The sequence below is a fragment of the Pseudophryne corroboree genome, chromosome 5, assembly GCF_028390025.1.
Source record: "Pseudophryne corroboree isolate aPseCor3 chromosome 5, aPseCor3.hap2, whole genome shotgun sequence".
NCBI classification, from domain to species: domain Eukaryota; kingdom Metazoa; phylum Chordata; class Amphibia; order Anura; family Myobatrachidae; genus Pseudophryne; species Pseudophryne corroboree.
In genome coordinates this window covers 630,112,030-630,130,267 of record NC_086448.1, presented here as the reverse complement: position 1 = coordinate 630,130,267, position 18,238 = coordinate 630,112,030, and the positions used below count along the sequence as shown (strand labels likewise).

The following is an 18,238-nucleotide window of genomic DNA, read 5'->3' as shown; positions in this document are numbered from 1 at the left end:
ACGTGTCAACCGTCTAGTCAGGGAAGGAGAACAATCTATCCTAGGATCCAAGGACCAGTTAAAGTCGCCCCCCATAATCAGACGCACTTCTTTAATGGGTTCTAACTGTCGCAGTATTTTGGTAAAAAACTGTCTTTGACGTTGATTAGGAGCGTATATATTAACAAGAAACATTGGCACATCTTACAGATGGACCCTATTCTGAAGGACCACCTCACAAAAGAGCCAAGATTGGTCTTTAGGAAATCTCAAAGCCTGAAGGACCTTGTGGCACCCAGCATGCTAAGAAACCCTGAAGCAAGAAACACCATGCCAAAGTGTGTGGGCAGTTTTAAATGTGGCAGATGCAACATTTGTAGATATCTTCACCAAAACAGGAAAACTTTTCTCAATACCAACACCAACAAAGAGTATCGGATTAAAAAATATATTAACTGCAATACAACATCAGTGATCTACCTTCTGGAATGCCCCTGCAAAATGAAGTACATTGGAAAAACTAAGAGGGCACTGAAACTTCGCATCCAAGAACACGTCAGAAACGTTAGGAATAAAGTCCTAACGCATGCTGTATCAAGACATTTTCACCAACACCACGATTCCGACCCAGAGGCACTAACCTACAAAGACATTGAAATGGTATCCCTGGGAGAAAGAGGAGGTGATCTCTCAAACCTACTGTCCAGGAGAGAGATGTTCTGGATCTACGAACTGAACACCCTGCACCCAGACGGCTTCAATGAAGGATATGAAATTGCACCTTTCATGTGATGTAAGCTCTTTTTGGATACTAGCCCCCCCCCCCCCCCCCCCTTACCTCTCACCTCGGACGTGCCACCAGATCCCTGTCTCCTGAGTAATTTTACAGCCATACCACACTGGACATGCCCAACTCCGGCCGATCTTGGAAGCGAAGCAGTGTCTGGGCCTGACCAGTACCTGGCTGGGAGACCCCCAGGGGAGATCAGGTGCTGTAACTTTTCAAAAGGACAGAACAGAGGATTTAAAGCAATTAACATCAAATGCCCCACTTCTAATATCCCTATATTGCTTTTCTTTCCCCCTACTCGAATATGTATTTCACTCACGATATGTTGACTCTCGCCTGGAAACATTTGTTTTCAGTAGTATCTTGTTTCCTATACGGTCTTGTAACTTGTTTACACTTTTCAGACCCTAGCATATAGGCCTGGATATTTTCTGTATATACGGCTAATTTTGAGCTTATGCATAGTGCTCCCACATTATCATTACAACCATACCACCCTGGGGACGCCCAATACCATCTGATCTTGGAAGCTAAGCAAGGCTGGGCCCGGCTAGTATAAGGATGGGAGACCTCCCTAGAAGACCGGGTGTTGTAACTTTGGAGAGGCCGGGAGAAATTCTGCAGGAATGCTCTACTAATTATATGTATATACATCTCGCCACCTGCTCCAGTACTACTTAATCCTTTGATATAATACCATCTCTCCATCTCTCTAACTAAGTCCTTTTGGGGTTCTCCCACTCCCACAAAGGACTTCATATTATTTTTAAATCACTGTGTCCTAAATTCTAATGCTCTTACTACTATTTCTTCTTCTTTTTCGTATAACTATGTTTTCACACCAAAGTGACACTATTTAAAGCGTATGCATATTTTACTACATTCGGCTATGGCAACTGTGCCTCTTCTATATAAGTTCTCCACCTTGTCATTCATAGTAATACCACTAAATACAGGTATGCAGTACACCTGTTTTGCTATATATTTATTGTATACATTTTATTATTACTGTGTTTTGTGGTTCACATTAAAACTGTGCCACTACAAACCCCTGACCCAATTCTTTCTTTTATATATGACTGCATATGGAGAAGTACGAAGTGCTGGCTTGAGGACAATATTCCAGACCAGAAATTGAATTTTGGGAACCTCTACATGTGTATCTGACTCCAAAAACATGGCCGCCGCAACTAATAGGACATTGAGGAACAGTTATGATAAGGGAATGGCCTCCGGAGGACGGTGTTCCCCTACGCACACAGGAACTCGTCCGCCGCATCAAGGATCCCCAGCAGAGGCGCGGAAGTCTCCCGGCATACGGAGCCGGCGCATGCGCACTTTGCGAAACAGGACGCCAGATGTGGGGCGGATATGAGGTCACACGGGACAGGAAGTTCGCGGCTCCGTGTTACTTTAACATTTTAAACATGTTATACTGCATATTAATACCATATTCTTAACACCTGACATACAGTTTTAAATAAGTACATCTATCTGTGACATTTTGACTCCCTTTTCTGCTCTTTATCACTATAATCAATTAACTACAGGAAGTGATGTAAGCACCACTTCCTTTATAGGATTAGTATATATAGATGACCTGTCTCTAGTCCCAAACTACCCCTTGATGAAGTCCAGACAGGACGAAACGCGTTGGGTGCTGCTTTGATCTATACCTCAACTACTAAGTTAAGCTATCTTATTCCTTTTTTTGAACTTTATATTCTTTTTTTGACTCTTTTAATCCCATGTATTTTTATGTCCCATGTACCAATTTTTATGTCAATTGTAATTTTTTAAGCATTTTTATTTACCTCCCTGTGCTTATTATATTATTTTTACTGTACAAAATTCCACTTTTTTACTCTATTTTTGTTTTAGTGCACCACAGTTTAAATAAATTTTAAATTTTATTGCAACTGCCTATCCTCTGCATCTGATTGACACCAGCGGTCGCCTTTACTACCTCATCCTTTGTTCACAAGAGTATAAACCTGATTATATATTGTGCACTTAACAACTTGGCACCGACCTTCTTCCAGAATTAGGTGAGAGATATCTGTAATCGGGACCCGACGTGTCAATAAGACCGCGACCCCTAAAGACTTATTGACAGAGTTATTGTTACAAAAAACCTGCGGGTAATGATAATTTCCTAACTTAGGGGAGGCTTGACTTTTAAAATGGGTCTCTTGGAGAAAAGCAATGTCTATGCGCTCCGCCCATAACTCCCGCAGCAAGGTGGACCTCTTTTTGGGGATATTAAGTCCCTTCACATTGAACAAACATAGCCTAAGGTCAGAGGACATTAAGAAGGCTGGATTTGTTCCCTACAATGAGTAATAAAGGTAACACAGACTTACCAAAGATGCGAGGAAGGCACATGGTCCAGTCGCAATGGGTACATCGGGCTGCAATGGTGATAAGCGGAGAAACCAAGGAAAAAAAGGAAGAGAGAAAGAGCAAGAAAAAGAAGAACACAAGTAGAAAAACCAATACAGAGAACATAGAACTATATGACAATAGTAATACGTCTTGTAAAATGGTAATTTCACCGCCGTTGAGTCGTAGGGAGGTTATACCCATGACTTAAGAGCCAAAACAGGCAGGCAGCCTGACCCAACTGGGGCACAATAGTGACGACACAACCTAGGAACAATAATAGAACAGTACATAACTAAGGCGACTCAAGAAAAAATCAGCTGACTCCAGTATTATACATAAAGCAGTCCCCCCATATTGTAGTAAACGCAATGGGAACAAGTATCTCTACATAAACAATTGAAAATAAAAAAAGACTTGTAGAAGGCTATAGAATGCAACAAATCCAAACAGCAAGAATGTCAGGGGAAGGGAAGGGGTGTAAACAAGAAGAGGCAACATCACGGAATGATTAAACTTTGAAGCAGAATCTCTGGTGCGTAGGAGGAGCAATGGCCTAGCATTGAGTTCCAGGATTGGCTCAACTAGACATCTAAGGACCGGGCAGAGCCGATCAAAACTAGCCTGTATCCGACAACTTTATACCAAAGAAAAATAAATTATTATAAATCAGGTCCCAGCCTCGCCGTTTCCTGTTGCTGACCGGAGTCCAGGATGGCCGTGGGGCTGGAGGCGTCGGAGGATCAAAACGATGATAAGATTGAGTCCAATCCGTTAAGGCAGGCTTAGGTATAGACAGTGCGGAACAAAAGTTGTCCAAGTCGTCCGGCATGTGCAAGATAACCTGTCTTCCCTCAAAGGTGGCTTGTATACTAAAGGGAAAGCCCCATCGGAATCTTATGCCCTTCTCTTTAAGATCCTCTGTCAGGGGCAGGAGGGACCTACGTTGCTGGAGTGTATACCAGGACAAGTCCGGGAACATCTGAATCACATTGTTATCGAATTCCAAACGATCTAATTTGCTGGCTTTATTAAGTATCTCCGCCTTTATATGATAATAGTGAAGACGACATATAACGTCTCTGGGAGCCTCAGAAGAAAGACCTTTCAGACATAGCGCTCTATGAGCCCTATCAAACAGTATGGTATTGTCCGGTTTCATATCCATGATCTCATTGAATATCTTAGTGAGGGCGTCCGCTATCCCCGGACCTTGTACATATTCTGGCAACCCCCTGACGCGTAAGTTGTTTATCCGGCCTCTGTTATCAAGGTCGTCCTGTCGACGCCACAGGGCCTTCAGTTCCTGAGCCTGAAGTGCAACAGTATCACAAAGTTTCCGCTGAAATGAAGAGACTTCATCGACATGATCTTCCATATCCAAAACTCGGTGGGATATTTGGGAGATATCTGCCTGAAGTACGGAGATCTCAGATTTAACCGTGTCACGTATCTTTTGTTCCAAATCCAGAAAGTCTCTTTTGGTAGGCAGATCTTTCTTCATAGGAAGTGAATGCAAATAGGTCAAAACATCAGCCATAGAGGCCTCAGGCTCCTTGTCCAACGGTGAAGGGTTGGCACCCGCCATTTCTCCGGTGTCGACAGGAGAGCCAGAAACAGAGGATGATGAACAAGTGTCCTCACTCTCTATGTCCGGTTGGAGATAACAAAACAAATTAGATTGTAGAGACTTGTCACCGTATTTCTTTGCTGCCGATGATTGCCCCCCTCTCTTAGTTTTCCCCATCTGCAGACGTTATTCATAATAACATACAGTGAATCAGAGAAAAGTCACATAGGTGGAACAGAAGCATTCCATATCCAACTTGTAGAGTCCCTGCTGCGTTAAGAGTGTCCCAGGCTATGCCATCAGCCAGCAAGCCCCAAAGTATGCGGGTTATTCATGGGATCATGGCATGGAGCAAGAACAAAATTCAAGGCATTAATGCTGCAGTGGGGAGGGCCGAGTAGGCTGTGAGACGAGCGTGCAGTTATCAATCAGAGGGTGCACATAAACAGCAGGCAGAAAGTGACGGTGGAAGGAGGCCGATGGTCTCTTCAGCGCCCGCAGGATTCAAACGCAGACGTTATTCATAATAACATATAGGATAAGTGCAGTCAGGGTATGGGTGTGCAGGCAATGTATTGGGGTGAGGTAATACAAGCCAGGCTGCTGTGGGAAATCACAGCCTCTGCACATAATATGTGCTGCTGGGTGCAGGTTAAAATGGGCGCCGCTATGAGGACAGGCAGGGAGTCTCTGAGATATACCTGTGGATTGCAGGTCCCTGGGAGGATCCCCCTCTAATGTGAGACACTTTGAAGTCTAAAGCAGATCTCTTCAGCGTGGGGGGTGCGAGGGACCAGGGCTCCGACTCCCCACAGCCCCATTATCTGTAGTGTGGGTGTGCAGCCCTTAGTCAAGATGGCGCCGCCAGTCTTCCGAGCAGGGCCTCGACGGCCGAGACACCGGGAACCCCAGATGAGCCGGATCATTGGTGGAAAGGGTGAGTAGTACCTCAGCTGTGGTGGCGGCTCGCGACCAGGGGGGAGAGAAGAGCTCAGCGTGCAGCTTCCCGGTCCCAGGCGCGCTGCAGATGCATCCGCGCCGAGCAGCGAGTCCCTGCTCTGGTCAAAGCAGTTGCAGGGGAGCACTCATAGCGAGCCAGGCAGGCGGGGGACAGGTGTAGTTATGGTGGAGGGAGGCCGATGGTCTCTTCAGCGCCCGCAGGATTCAAACACCCCTCTTCCGGTCTGGGTCTGGATTGGAATCGAGGCCCTGGCTTCAGATGGGTGGGTGGGCCGCAACCCGCATGGGAGCAGGAGGCACCCGCCAGCTCTGCAAGCCACTCCACCCGGCACAGACGTACGGTATGGGTCCAAAAATGCCTTTTCTGTGTGAGTAGCAACCCACACTGGATAATTTAAATAAGCAGCAGGCAGGAGCTCCAATGCAGCATAACCTCCCGGATCTGCTGCTAAGCCACGCCCCACCTACCTTCTTTCTTTTCTTCTCTCAATTTTACTCTCTCCCTTTCTCTCCCTCCTTCGTTGCACTATTGTGTTTACATGTGTCTGTTTTACACGTTTGCATTTATACCTTAGGGTTACTTGTTGTTTTTTACATCTGTTTAGGGCTAAATGCTGAGAGGGCTTACACCCTTCCTTTCCTTTCTTCTCTCTGCTATGCTCCAAGTACATGCCCTAGTCTGACACTCTGTAACCTAGGTTAACCCATAATCATACATATTTAAGTGTTTTTCACTGTTCAGTTTGTATGTATGCTATCACAGAGTTTTACCAGTATACACGTGTAAATATATATATTAAAAAAAAACAGCAAACAGGTAATCTTTTTGAAAAGCAGTGGAAGATTACACAGAATTACCAAGACATGATTGTATCAAAGATCTACTGGAATACTCAGGCAGACTGGTGACAGAGTGGTTAGCATTGATACCTCACAGTGCTAATGAACATGGGCTAGAAATACAATCAAGACAACTCAAAGTCCATTTGTGGCCAAGAATGATCAATCACTGTGTTGCACTACATGTGCACTTATAGGCTTATATGTGTATGAGCTGATTATCTTATGGGACTGACTATTTCCTAATTGGCTTAGAGTCTGAGCATAAGATATCCAGCTCTCTCTCTCATCAATCTGGACACCCAAAGCATTTATTGTATGATGTACACCACTCACATCCATTTAATATTTAGACATATAATGTAATGTGTGATATAAGTGTATTATACTGTTTTGGGTTTTCTTTTTCAGTTTTTAGATTGATTTTGAACAAAACACGTAACAGCAACATTCTTTAATCAATTTTCGTTTATCATTTTTTTACCAGTGCAAATTACCAAATGACAAATGATTTTTAGGCAACTGTAAAACTGATTTCAACAGGTCTGGTGTTTGTTTTTTTTAAATGACCAGCTAGCGCGATGCCAAGAAATATACTAGGCACACAGCTACTGTGAATGGGCTGAAAGAGGAAGGAAGGAGGCTTAGCTGATGAAGTAAAGGCAGGGCAAGCAGCAGCTGTCTGGTCCCTTCTATAGTGACTGCTTCATCTTTTATCTCTCCACCTTCCATTGCATACTTGCTGACTTTAACCAACTTCAGAAGCGTTCCCAGTGGGTAGATGTTGCTGATCACCCTGGAGGATGAAGATGAGGATTTCACATTATTAGGCTCCATCTTCTTGCATCATAATGGTGTGAATTGCAGGTCCATAAAAAGACGTGGTTCTCTGAGAATGGCAGCATCATGCCCCTCCTACCCACATCTCACTCATTTTACTAGGAATTGGATCCAATACAGGAGGGTGACCTACACTTCTAGGAGTCTGTGGGAAATCCCAAATTTGACTCCCCTACAAATTCTAGAAAAGTTGGCAAGTATGTTCCACTGTTTCTCTTCACTACACGTACAGTGACGTGCAGTGGGGTGAGGCAGGTGAGGCAGAGCCTTTCCTGTCAAACTAACATTTGTACCAGAGTTTTGACTGTATAAAGTATATGAAAAATACAAAGAATTTGTTTGCAATATCTTCTTAGCATTATTCTAATCATTTTTATAGGCAAAACTCTAGAGTAAAAAGTATATGGCTGGTTAGGCAGTGCCTCCCCTGCCTATCTTTTTCATACATCTCTGATCAAAACTCATCAAATTTACAGGAGTGTATACTGCTGCACCTGTGTATAATGCCCAGATGTACCCTTTGGCTCACATATTATGTGTAAATCTGGCTCTGGTGCTAGCCAGTGCCTCCTGAGCCACTTAGCTCACCGCAAGACCCACATACCACGGATCCAGTGTGTGTGAACACATAGACACAGGAGGTTGGATCCCCTATGAATAATATTTCACAAAAATTCTTCTTTTCAAAAAATCATCCGTTTTTCATTAAATATTTGAAAACATTAGTCATTAGCGAAGTGGTTACATTGTGGATCTCAGTTACAACATCCCAAACAGTACCAACTTCTACACCATAAGGCCTCTTCCCTTGTAACTGCAGGGCCGGCAACAGAAATATTGGGGCCCGGTACAGTGATATCTCTGGGGCCCCTCACATTTTATATATATATTTTAAAGCGCAATGGAATTTGCTGCGCTATATAAGAAACTTAATAAATAACCCCGGGGAGAGACTCACCTGCGCTGCACTCCTCAATATCCAGACCTGAATACAGCAGTCACCATGCAGCCCCCACACCCAATTAGAATAGGCCGGCACAGGAAACGGGAATCCTGCCCATTGGAGCTGCTACCATATCCCATAATTGCCTGCAACATTGCTGGACCTGGAAGAGCGGTCGCACACACTTGCGCCACACAGTCACTCTGTGTAAGAGGCTCCTGTTACTCTGAGGCTGCGCCCACACCACCTACAACTCACTGCCCTAAATGGACAAAATGGCACACATCCCTGCCGGGCACTAAGTGGCGTATCCTTGGGGCCCGTCTGGTCCTTGGGGTTTGGTACAGGTGTCCCCTTTGACCCCCCCCCCTCCCGTTGCCAGCCCTGTGTATCTGTAGTTCCTACGTGCAAACAATGTGATGACAGCCTTTTAAAATTATGCTATTACAAGCTGGTTTATGAAGTTGTATTTCTAGTAATGCCATTCATACTTGGAACAAGGTAATATGGGACTGTAATGACTAATGAAGAATTTGCTAACATGCATTAGAGCCACAGTCATTAAAATAGTCTGTTTAATATGTCCTTTCTCGTGTCACATTCAGTAAAAGTATTTTGAAAATTCTACTTATCGCTACTGCTTATGACCTCACTATTATTACACCCACTGGTCTCCGTGACCCTCAGTTTCTCATGCCAACACTGCAGAACAACATACAAAGCTCTTACTGTACAAGCTTTATATGAAATATAATGAACTGTTATTTTGTGAGATTTATCCATTTCCATTGTAATATTTAACTGCTGTGCCATTCATTCATATCAATGAACACAAAAATGTCTTAACATTTCCAGCTTCCAGTGTTCCCCAGTCACAGTCATTTCAATAAGTCGTGTCAAATGGAAATAGAATATTGGTTGTATGACTGACTGAGGGCTGATTGGACAGGGCAATGGAAAATTCTACATTGGTGATTAGTTTTTGAGAGTAACCCTGAGAGACCTAAGTAGCCCTTCAAACTAGGATAATTATTATAATTTGCTTCAGTGAATGAATTATAAAAGCAAGTAAATGTATTTCATAAATACATATTTATTGTATGTGAAAAGTAAATAGCCTGTGTTTTTGCATATAAAGACATAGTTAACAACCATAAAGTCCTATAATTTGAGATAATTAATTTCTGATGACAAAGCATATTTTACTTTTTCTTTATTTAGCAAAACATAAGCCAACAAGAAAGCATCATGGGTGGAAAAGTAAATACATACATGCTATTTCCATGTCACTGACAAAAGTCATTTGATCCATTTGCTGTTAATCAAGTGCACTTTATTACATGAACATCACATAGTGATATATCACTTTTATGTCAGAGCAGAACAGTTGTCAGTATTCAGAATTATTTTGGCAAAATCCAATAATCCTAGAGCACCAGTATGTTTTTCTCTCCACACAAACAAACAAGATAGAAGGAACAGAGGACATTGTATTACGTCAAAATATATCATGTAGATCTTCATAAATGTCAACATGAAAATATCAACATGGTCATTGACTGTGAATATGATGACATGTTCATCAGGGAGGCAATAAATTTGCTGCAGTTGGGATCCCGGTGGTCAGGATCTCTACGCCGGAATCCCGACAGCCGACAATGCCGCCAAACGGAATACTGGCTCACAGGGGCTATTCCCACTCATGGGTGTCCATGACCCGATAGAGTGAGAATAGATCCTGTGGCGAACGCAGCGGGCCACCGAGCCTGGAAGGGGACTGATAGTGCTCACCATGCAGCTGGCAATCTGGCGGGCGGATGCCGCTGTCAGGATACTGACAGCCAGCATTCCGTCCCCCGGGAATACATATGTATTCCGTTCATCATGCAATGATACTAGAGAATCAATTGTTGGTGGTCATCATTCTGAGAACAGGAATAAGAACAACCTGTGCCGGTTCGCTTATGCATGCAAGCCAATATGGACAATCTCATCCATATTAGCTTGCACTGCTATGGAGCCAGGCTTCCCCCCGCCGCCGGGTCGCCCATCTGCCTTATCGGCCATTGGGCAGCTCTGTGGCGGGTCGCCTAATGTGTAGGGCCCATTAGAAGTTGATGGCAGATAAACCACCTGGCCCATCTAGTCTGCTCCATTTTTTATCCTTTAGATAATCTCAATCCTTTTTGAACCTTAGTTCTTTGTAAGGATATTCATATCCCTATCCCATGCATGTTTACTTTAAATTGTGCTACTCTCTTAGCCTCTACCACCTCTGATAGGAGACTATTCCACTTATCCACAACCCTTTCTGTGAAGTAATTTTTCCTTAAATTTCCCCTGAACCTGCCTCCCACTAGTTTCAGTGTTTGTACTTGAATTCTAACACTTCTCTTCCTTTGAAGAATGTTTCCCTCCTGTACTGTATCTATCATGTATCCCCTTTCCCTTCTCTGCTCCAAACTATACATATTAAGATTTTTAGTCTTTCCAGGTAAGTTTTGTGATCTAGGCCATGAACCATTTAGCTGCCCTTCTTTATATACTCTCTAACGTATTTATATCCGTCTGGAGATATTGGGGGTCATTCTAAGTTGATCGTAGGTGTGCTAAATTTCAGGCACTCGGACATGCGGGGGGACACCCAGCACAGGGCTTCTCCGCCCCGCATGTCATTGCCCCCCCCCCCCGCAGAGATGCAAAAGCGGCGATGCTTTTGCATCTCAGGAGTTACTCCCGCCCAGCGCAGCTCCTGCGGCTGGCCGGGAGAACCTCTTCGCTGCCCCGGGTCGCAGTAGCTGCGTGTGACGTCACGCAGCCTTCACGGGTCCCCCCCCAACGGTCCGGCCATGCCTGTGTTGGCCGGACCGCGCACCCTAAATGGCAGCTTAACACCGCCGTCCAGCCCCTTCCCACCCAGCGACCGCCTCTGCCTCAGAGGTGATCGCTAGTCAACAACGGCTGGCATGCGCCAGCACACTGCGGCGCCGGCACAGTACCGACCCGATCGCTGCGCTGCGATAAACTGCAGCGAACGATCAGGTCGGAATGACCCCCATTGTCTCCAGAACTGGACACAGTATTCCAAATTAGGCTGAACCAATGACCTATACAGTGGCATTATTACTTCTTTTTTCCTGCTACTGATTCCTCTTCCTATGCAACCAAGCATCTGACTTGCCTTGCTCATTGCTTTGTTGCATTGCTTTCCTGTCTTTAAGTCACTTGAAATAGTGACTCCTAAATCCCTTTCCTCCTCAGTAGTTTCCATTATAGTACTCTTGATACTATATTTAGCCTTTGGGTTTTTGAGAACCAGGTGCATTATTTTGCATTTTTTAGCATTAAACTGTAGTTGCCACGTTCTTGACCATTTCTCAAGTCTACCTAGGTCTTTAATTATTTGTTTTGCCCTTCATGGCATGTCTACCATGTTGCATATCTTTGTATCATCTACAAAAAGGCATATTTTCCCTTCAATACCATTTGCAATGTCACCAACAAAGATATTAAAGAGCACTGGTCCGAGACTTGCGGTTCCGGCGCCCATGTGAGGAGAAGCTGATTGCTGCAGCTCTCCTGCACCCTCGGTAACCGGAGCACACAGCGCCTCCCGCTCGCGGCTTTTCTCCGCGCCTGGCGCACACTACCTGTGGGAAAGTGCTGGGGATTGGATGGAAAGGTTTCTGTCCTCCCCCATGCCCCCTAAAGCCCAGAGATCGAGGTCTGAAAAACGGCCAGGGGAATCCAAGATGGCCGCCGCACCTAGCTCACAAACGAGTCTGCAGGCTGCTGGCAGCATTAAACAGGCTTCTGCAAAACACATTTCTCCCTCAGGTAAGCCTGACTGTTCCCCTGCCTCTCCAGTGACTTATGCTGATGTAGTGAGAGCTGTTAGGGATGCCATGGAGCCTATCATGGATGCACATGCTGCTAAAATGCAGCAGGCAGTAAAAGATCTAAAATCCCAAATCAAGCAGTTATCTAAGACTGTTCTTACAAATGAACAAAGGCTGGGGGAGACTTTTCAGGATGTTGGGGATCTTAAGCACAGATATGATGAGTTTCAGAAATCTCACTTCCAGCTGCTGAACAAGGTTGACGATCTTGAAAATAGATCGAGGAGATCGAATCTTTGGGTGCTGGGGCTCCCTGAGTCACTGAAAGGTCCTGATTTGACTCTTTTTTTTACAAACGTCCCTCCTTGATTTGTTGCATATCCAAGATGAATGCACTGGCTTAGTTATCGAGAGAGCCCACAGACTGGGTCCCCCACGTTCTTCACCTAATAGCAGACCACGTGTGGTTATATTTAAATGTCTGAACTTTCTCCATAAGGAGGCAATATGGACGGCATCCAGGAGGCATAGGAATTTACAATGGGAGGGAGCTCGTTTGGCCATTTTCCAGGACTACTCCGCGGAGGTTTCCCGGGCACGTCGGGAATTTACCCCCCTTTGCTCCCGTTTGGTAAAGGCAAATAAAAAATTTGCTCTGCTCTTCCCTGCAAGCCTACGCCTGTTTGATGAAAATTCTTTCCGGGACTTTACAAATCTTGTAGATGCAGAGGCTTATGTTTCTGAGGCATCCAAGGCAGATGACGACTCCTCTCAGGCGGATGACGCCCTGGATCGAGATGGCTGAGTATTGCTCCTGGACTTCTCTGTTTCCGGTTATGTCTGCCAATTTAATTATTGCTGTAGAATCTGCTGCAGGTGTTTTTTCCCCCAAAAGAGACTTTGGTCTTACACAGCGGGCTGAACCTTTTTGCCTTGTTTTATGTTTTAGATTTTTATTATGCATCTGTTGTCTTTCTGTGGCTATGTAATCTTTCTAGAATGCTTATATATACTTAGCGGAGATATCTCCCCCTTCTTCTTATGTGACAGGCTGCGTTTTTCTTTTTCTGTAACATGCTCTGTGTGCTCTGATATTTTCTTGTTATTTTTCCTATGTATATTTTCATATATTATGTTGCCGAGGGTGGGTAAGGGCGCCTCCTCCCTCATTTTTTCCTCAGGTTTTCATAATTCTGGCTGGCTCATTGGCGGTCTATGACGGCCTCTGTGCTTGCTTGAACCGGTTGTTCTCGTTTTCTGAAGTTATGATTGTCCTTAGCAGGACTTTCTTTCACAATGTTAATGTTATATTTTGTGTGTTTTCTATGTTTCTGTCCCTCTTTTCTTCTCCCCCTCCCCTTCTTCTCCTTATGTTTCCACCCCGGTATGTTTTGTATCCGTTTTTCGGCGGCTGTAGATATTATGGTTACTGCGCAGGTTTTCAGGTTTTCCCAGTTCATTTGATGCATGGCTAATTTGAGTGTCGGTACGTGGAATGTGGGAGGGATCAACTCCCCAGCTAAATGCAGAAAGATTTTGCTCTATCTTCGGAAGGTGGGGATGGATGTTGTTTTCATTCAGGAATCTCACCTTATGCCAAATGAGGTGGTAAAACTGAACACTATGGGTTGGTCTGTGGTAGCCTCTTCCTCCTTCTCTTCTAAGGCTAGGGGAGTGATTATTTTAGCACGGCACATGGTCCCTATCTCTGTCCATGCGATTTTAGATGACACTCAGGGTCGGTATGTACTGGCAGATGTCACATTGTATGCATCCAGGTTCCTACTTTGTAATATTTATGCTCCCAATCAGTACTCTAAGCAATTTTATACGAACATTGTCACTAAGCTACTAAGATACTCTGAAATTCCCATAATCCTGGGTGGAGATTTTAATTTATATTCTTCTCCAACCTTGGATAAATCCCCCCCCCCTCGCGCTCCCCCCTCGTTACCACGTATTGGTATCCCCTATATTTGCTCGCAGTTGTCCTTAGTGGATGTGTGGCGCGCATGTTACCCATTAGAAAGGGAATTTACATGCCTCTCAGCTGCGCACCACACGTTCTCGAGGATTGATTATCTGCTGCTATCTGACTCCTTTTTTTCAAAAGTGGCTGACTCTAAAATTGAGGGTATCTGTATTTCGGACCATGCTTAATGCTGGATGAAATTGATGCTCCTCTCAGAAAAATCCCCTTTTCGCTCTTGGCACTTCCCCTCTCATTTAAGTGGCTCTCTGAAATTCCGCTCCTCATTAGATGCAGCGTGGCTGGATTATCATACGCATAATGGAGAAACTCTGCGCGATGATCCTGCTCTTTTCTGGCAGGCGTCAAAATCAGTTATTCGGGGGCACATTATGTTCTATAGTAAAAAAAGGGATTTAGATTTAAACTCACAATATTTGGAAGCCCAGGCGGCTCTTACTCACTCTTTTCAGGAATTTAAATCCTCCCCCTCCCCTTCTACTAGGGAACGGTACCTTACACCAAAAACACTGTTTGATACCCTCCTCTCTCAAATGGAAGCTAAATATTCATTTTCAAGAGACTGTGGCATTTACAGATATGGCAATAAGTCTGGCAAACTGTTATCCCATTTGTTAAAAGGCAGACACCCTAAAGTGGTCATTCACTCTCTGCTCACCCAAGGTGGGGACAGAGTACGGACCTCTGCCGAGATTGCTGAGGTGCTACAGTCTTTTTATACCACTCTTTATGCACGTCCTGTTATTAACCAGACCCACAAGTCTAGCTTTTGGTCTTCTACTGATCTGCCTCAAATGTCAGAGTCGCACTGTGTTGCCTTATAGGTAATTGTCTGCACTTAGTATAATATTAGGGCAATGGATATTGTCTGAATCAAAATATAATTCATTATAAATAGGCGATGTTACCATAGTGGACAGTATACTGGATATATATAGTAAGGAATAGATATGAAATAAGTTTGAATGTATGAGGTAATGTTTAGCTGATTTAAGAGATTAGGTTTGTGTATGTGTTTATATAGATATACTGTATATTTGTGTTTTACAGCAAGATGGTAAAAAATAGTGTAGGGAACAGGTTTATTCTGCTCTAGTCATAAATAAGGCCAGAGAGGTTACAGTAAGATCAAGAGTCATTGTAGAGAAAAGGTATTAGGCCATAAATGATAATAGGTATGTGACAGAGCTCTGTTGGTCATTGGAATTCACAGGTGTGCTTACAGTAGATCAGAATCTACTGGTTTGTCTATTGTCCAGTGAAGGTTAAAAGCTAGGGAGTATAAATTAACTACTATGAAAAGAGATCACATCCATTGATAAAACATTGTGTAACCGACCCCAGGAAAACTTGTCAATACAACAGAACTTTGGATGAAAAGACATTCCAGATTTTACAATACTATACTTGCTTAAGGCAGTGTGGACACCACACTTTTATGACACCATGCCTCCGTGAACAGGACACGACAGCCCAGTTCAATGTTTGTTTTATTACACCTTGGAATCTGACAAACCTATAATTACCTATTCCATTGGAAACTATGAGAATATGATAGTTTGAATTGGTAAAATATGAGATAAAAGGACCAGACTTGTAGTTAGGAGTTAGAAGGAAGAGGGAGAGGGAGAAGAAGAAGGAGAAGGAAGGAAGTCAGTCAGGAGGAGAAGTCATGGAGAACATGCAGAAGGAATGATTCTTGGGATGGCAATCTTTAACTTGCAAGTATACATTTTATGTTAGCAATTGAAACTGTTTGTGAAACTTATGTCATGTTGTTTTATGTTATGTAACGAAGGAAGCATATATAATTATAATTAGTATATATATCACTACTGTGTATATCTTATTCTGTACGATTTGATCTGCCTGTAAATAAAGAATCATATAAAAAGAGCGGTAATATTCAAGCTTGAACTCTCTTTAAGGAATCTTAACTTAATAACTTCATAAGTCATATGTATAAGGACTGCATATATGTATCAGCCAATTAGTTTGTAAGCCTGACATAATATATTTGCAGATATATATGATAAATGCATATTAATTGAAATATATCCATATATTAAATACCATATATGATATATTAAATATTAATATTCATAAATATGATTCCATAAAGCAATATTGGCGACCACGAAGGGACAATTCATTAACTGTTGCCTTATAGGTAATTGTCTGCACTTAGTATAATATTAGGGCAATGGATATTGTCTGAATCAAAATATAATTCATTATAAATAGGCGATGTTACCATAGTGGACAGTATACTGGATATATATAGTAAGGAATAGATATGAAATAAGTTTGAATGTATGAGGTAATGTTTAGCTGATTTAAGAGATTAGGTTTGTGTATGTGTTTATATAGATATACTGTATATTTGTGTTTTACAGCAAGATGGTAAAAAATAGTGTAGGGAACAGGTTTATTCTGCTCTAGTCATAAATAAGGCCAGAGAGGTTACAGTAAGATCAAGAGTCATTGTAGAGAAAAGGTATTAGGCCATAAATGATAATAGGTATGTGACAGAGCTCTGTTGGTCATTGGAATTCACAGGTGTGCTTACAGTAGATCAGAATCTACTGGTTTGTCTATTGTCCAGTGAAGGTTAAAAGCTAGGGAGTATAAATTAACTACTATGAAAAGAGATCACATCCATTGATAAAACATTGTGTAACCGACCCCAGGAAAACTTGTCAATACAACAGAACTTTGGATGAAAAGACATTCCAGATTTTACAATACTATACTTGCTTAAGGCAGTGTGGACACCACACTTTTATGACACCATGCCTCCGTGAACAGGACACGACAGCCCAGTTCAATGTTTGTTTTATTACACCTTGGAATCTGACAAACCTATAATTACCTATTCCATTGGAAACTATGAGAATATGATAGTTTGAATTGGTAAAATATGAGATAAAAGGACCAGACTTGTAGTTAGGAGTTAGAAGGAAGAGGGAGAGGGAGAAGAAGAAGGAGAAGGAAGGAAGTCAGTCAGGAGGAGAAGTCATGGAGAACATGCAGAAGGAATGATTCTTGGGATGGCAATCTTTAACTTGCAAGTATACATTTTATGTTAGCAATTGAAACTGTTTGTGAAACTTATGTCATGTTGTTTTATGTTATGTAACGAAGGAAGCATATATAATTATAATTAGTATATATATCACTACTGTGTATATCTTATTCTGTACGATTTGATCTGCCTGTAAATAAAGAATCATATAAAAAGAGCGGTAATATTCAAGCTTGAACTCTCTTTAAGGAATCTTAACTTAATAACTTCATAAGTCATATGTATAAGGACTGCATATATGTATCAGCCAATTAGTTTGTAAGCCTGACATAATATATTTGCAGATATATATGATAAATGCATATTAATTGAAATATATCCATATATTAAATACCATATATGATATATTAAATATTAATATTCATAAATATGATTCCATAAAGCAATATTGGCGACCACGAATTGGACTTGTTATTACTGAATCTGATTATCTGATCTATAATATTTATGAGGAGTAGCAGATGCTATAAGCTGGCTACCAAATCTGCAGAATCACGGTGGGGATGTATCTATGAAAATTTATTACCATTGTGTAATGTCAATTTTGTATTCTGTATAACCTAGGATAAATGTGTTAGTGCAATATACGTTATTTTAACTAACATAATATCTATTAGGAAGCAGCACCAAAGGCTATAAGCCTGCTGGCAAAATACAAGATCACAGTGGAATAGGTTACAAATGAGAATAAAGAATTTAAAGGCCTAGAATAGAAAATGTGCACAGTGGAAAAGAGTATTTCCAAATAAATGTATAAATGTACCAGGTATTAGAGTTTAACCTTAAGACACCGGTCAATCTTAAGGAGAGGATACCTTCAGTACTAAAAACAAAGAATATATAAATTTAGCATTGAAATGTTAAAAATGCAAAAGTTTTCTGTAGCATTTAGAAAAATGCGCAGAACTGCGGCTCTAGAAGCCAAACAGAAATGTAAAGAAGAATCAGGTTCACGTCTTCGTAAGGCGTGCCTGACCATTAATGCAAAAATGCATTCGTTATTTAAGTCCCTTAAACAGA

General features: G+C 42.4%; 2 pseudogenes; both read left to right on the top strand.

Annotated features, from left to right (window-relative positions):
- Nucleotides 1–860: 860 nt before the first annotated feature.
- Nucleotides 861–980, top strand: LOC134930443 (5S ribosomal RNA; annotated as a pseudogene).
- A 268-nt stretch (nt 981–1,248) lies between these two features.
- On the top strand, nt 1,249–1,367 carry LOC134929775 (5S ribosomal RNA; annotated as a pseudogene).
- The last annotated feature ends 16,871 nt before the right edge of the window (nt 1,368–18,238 follow it).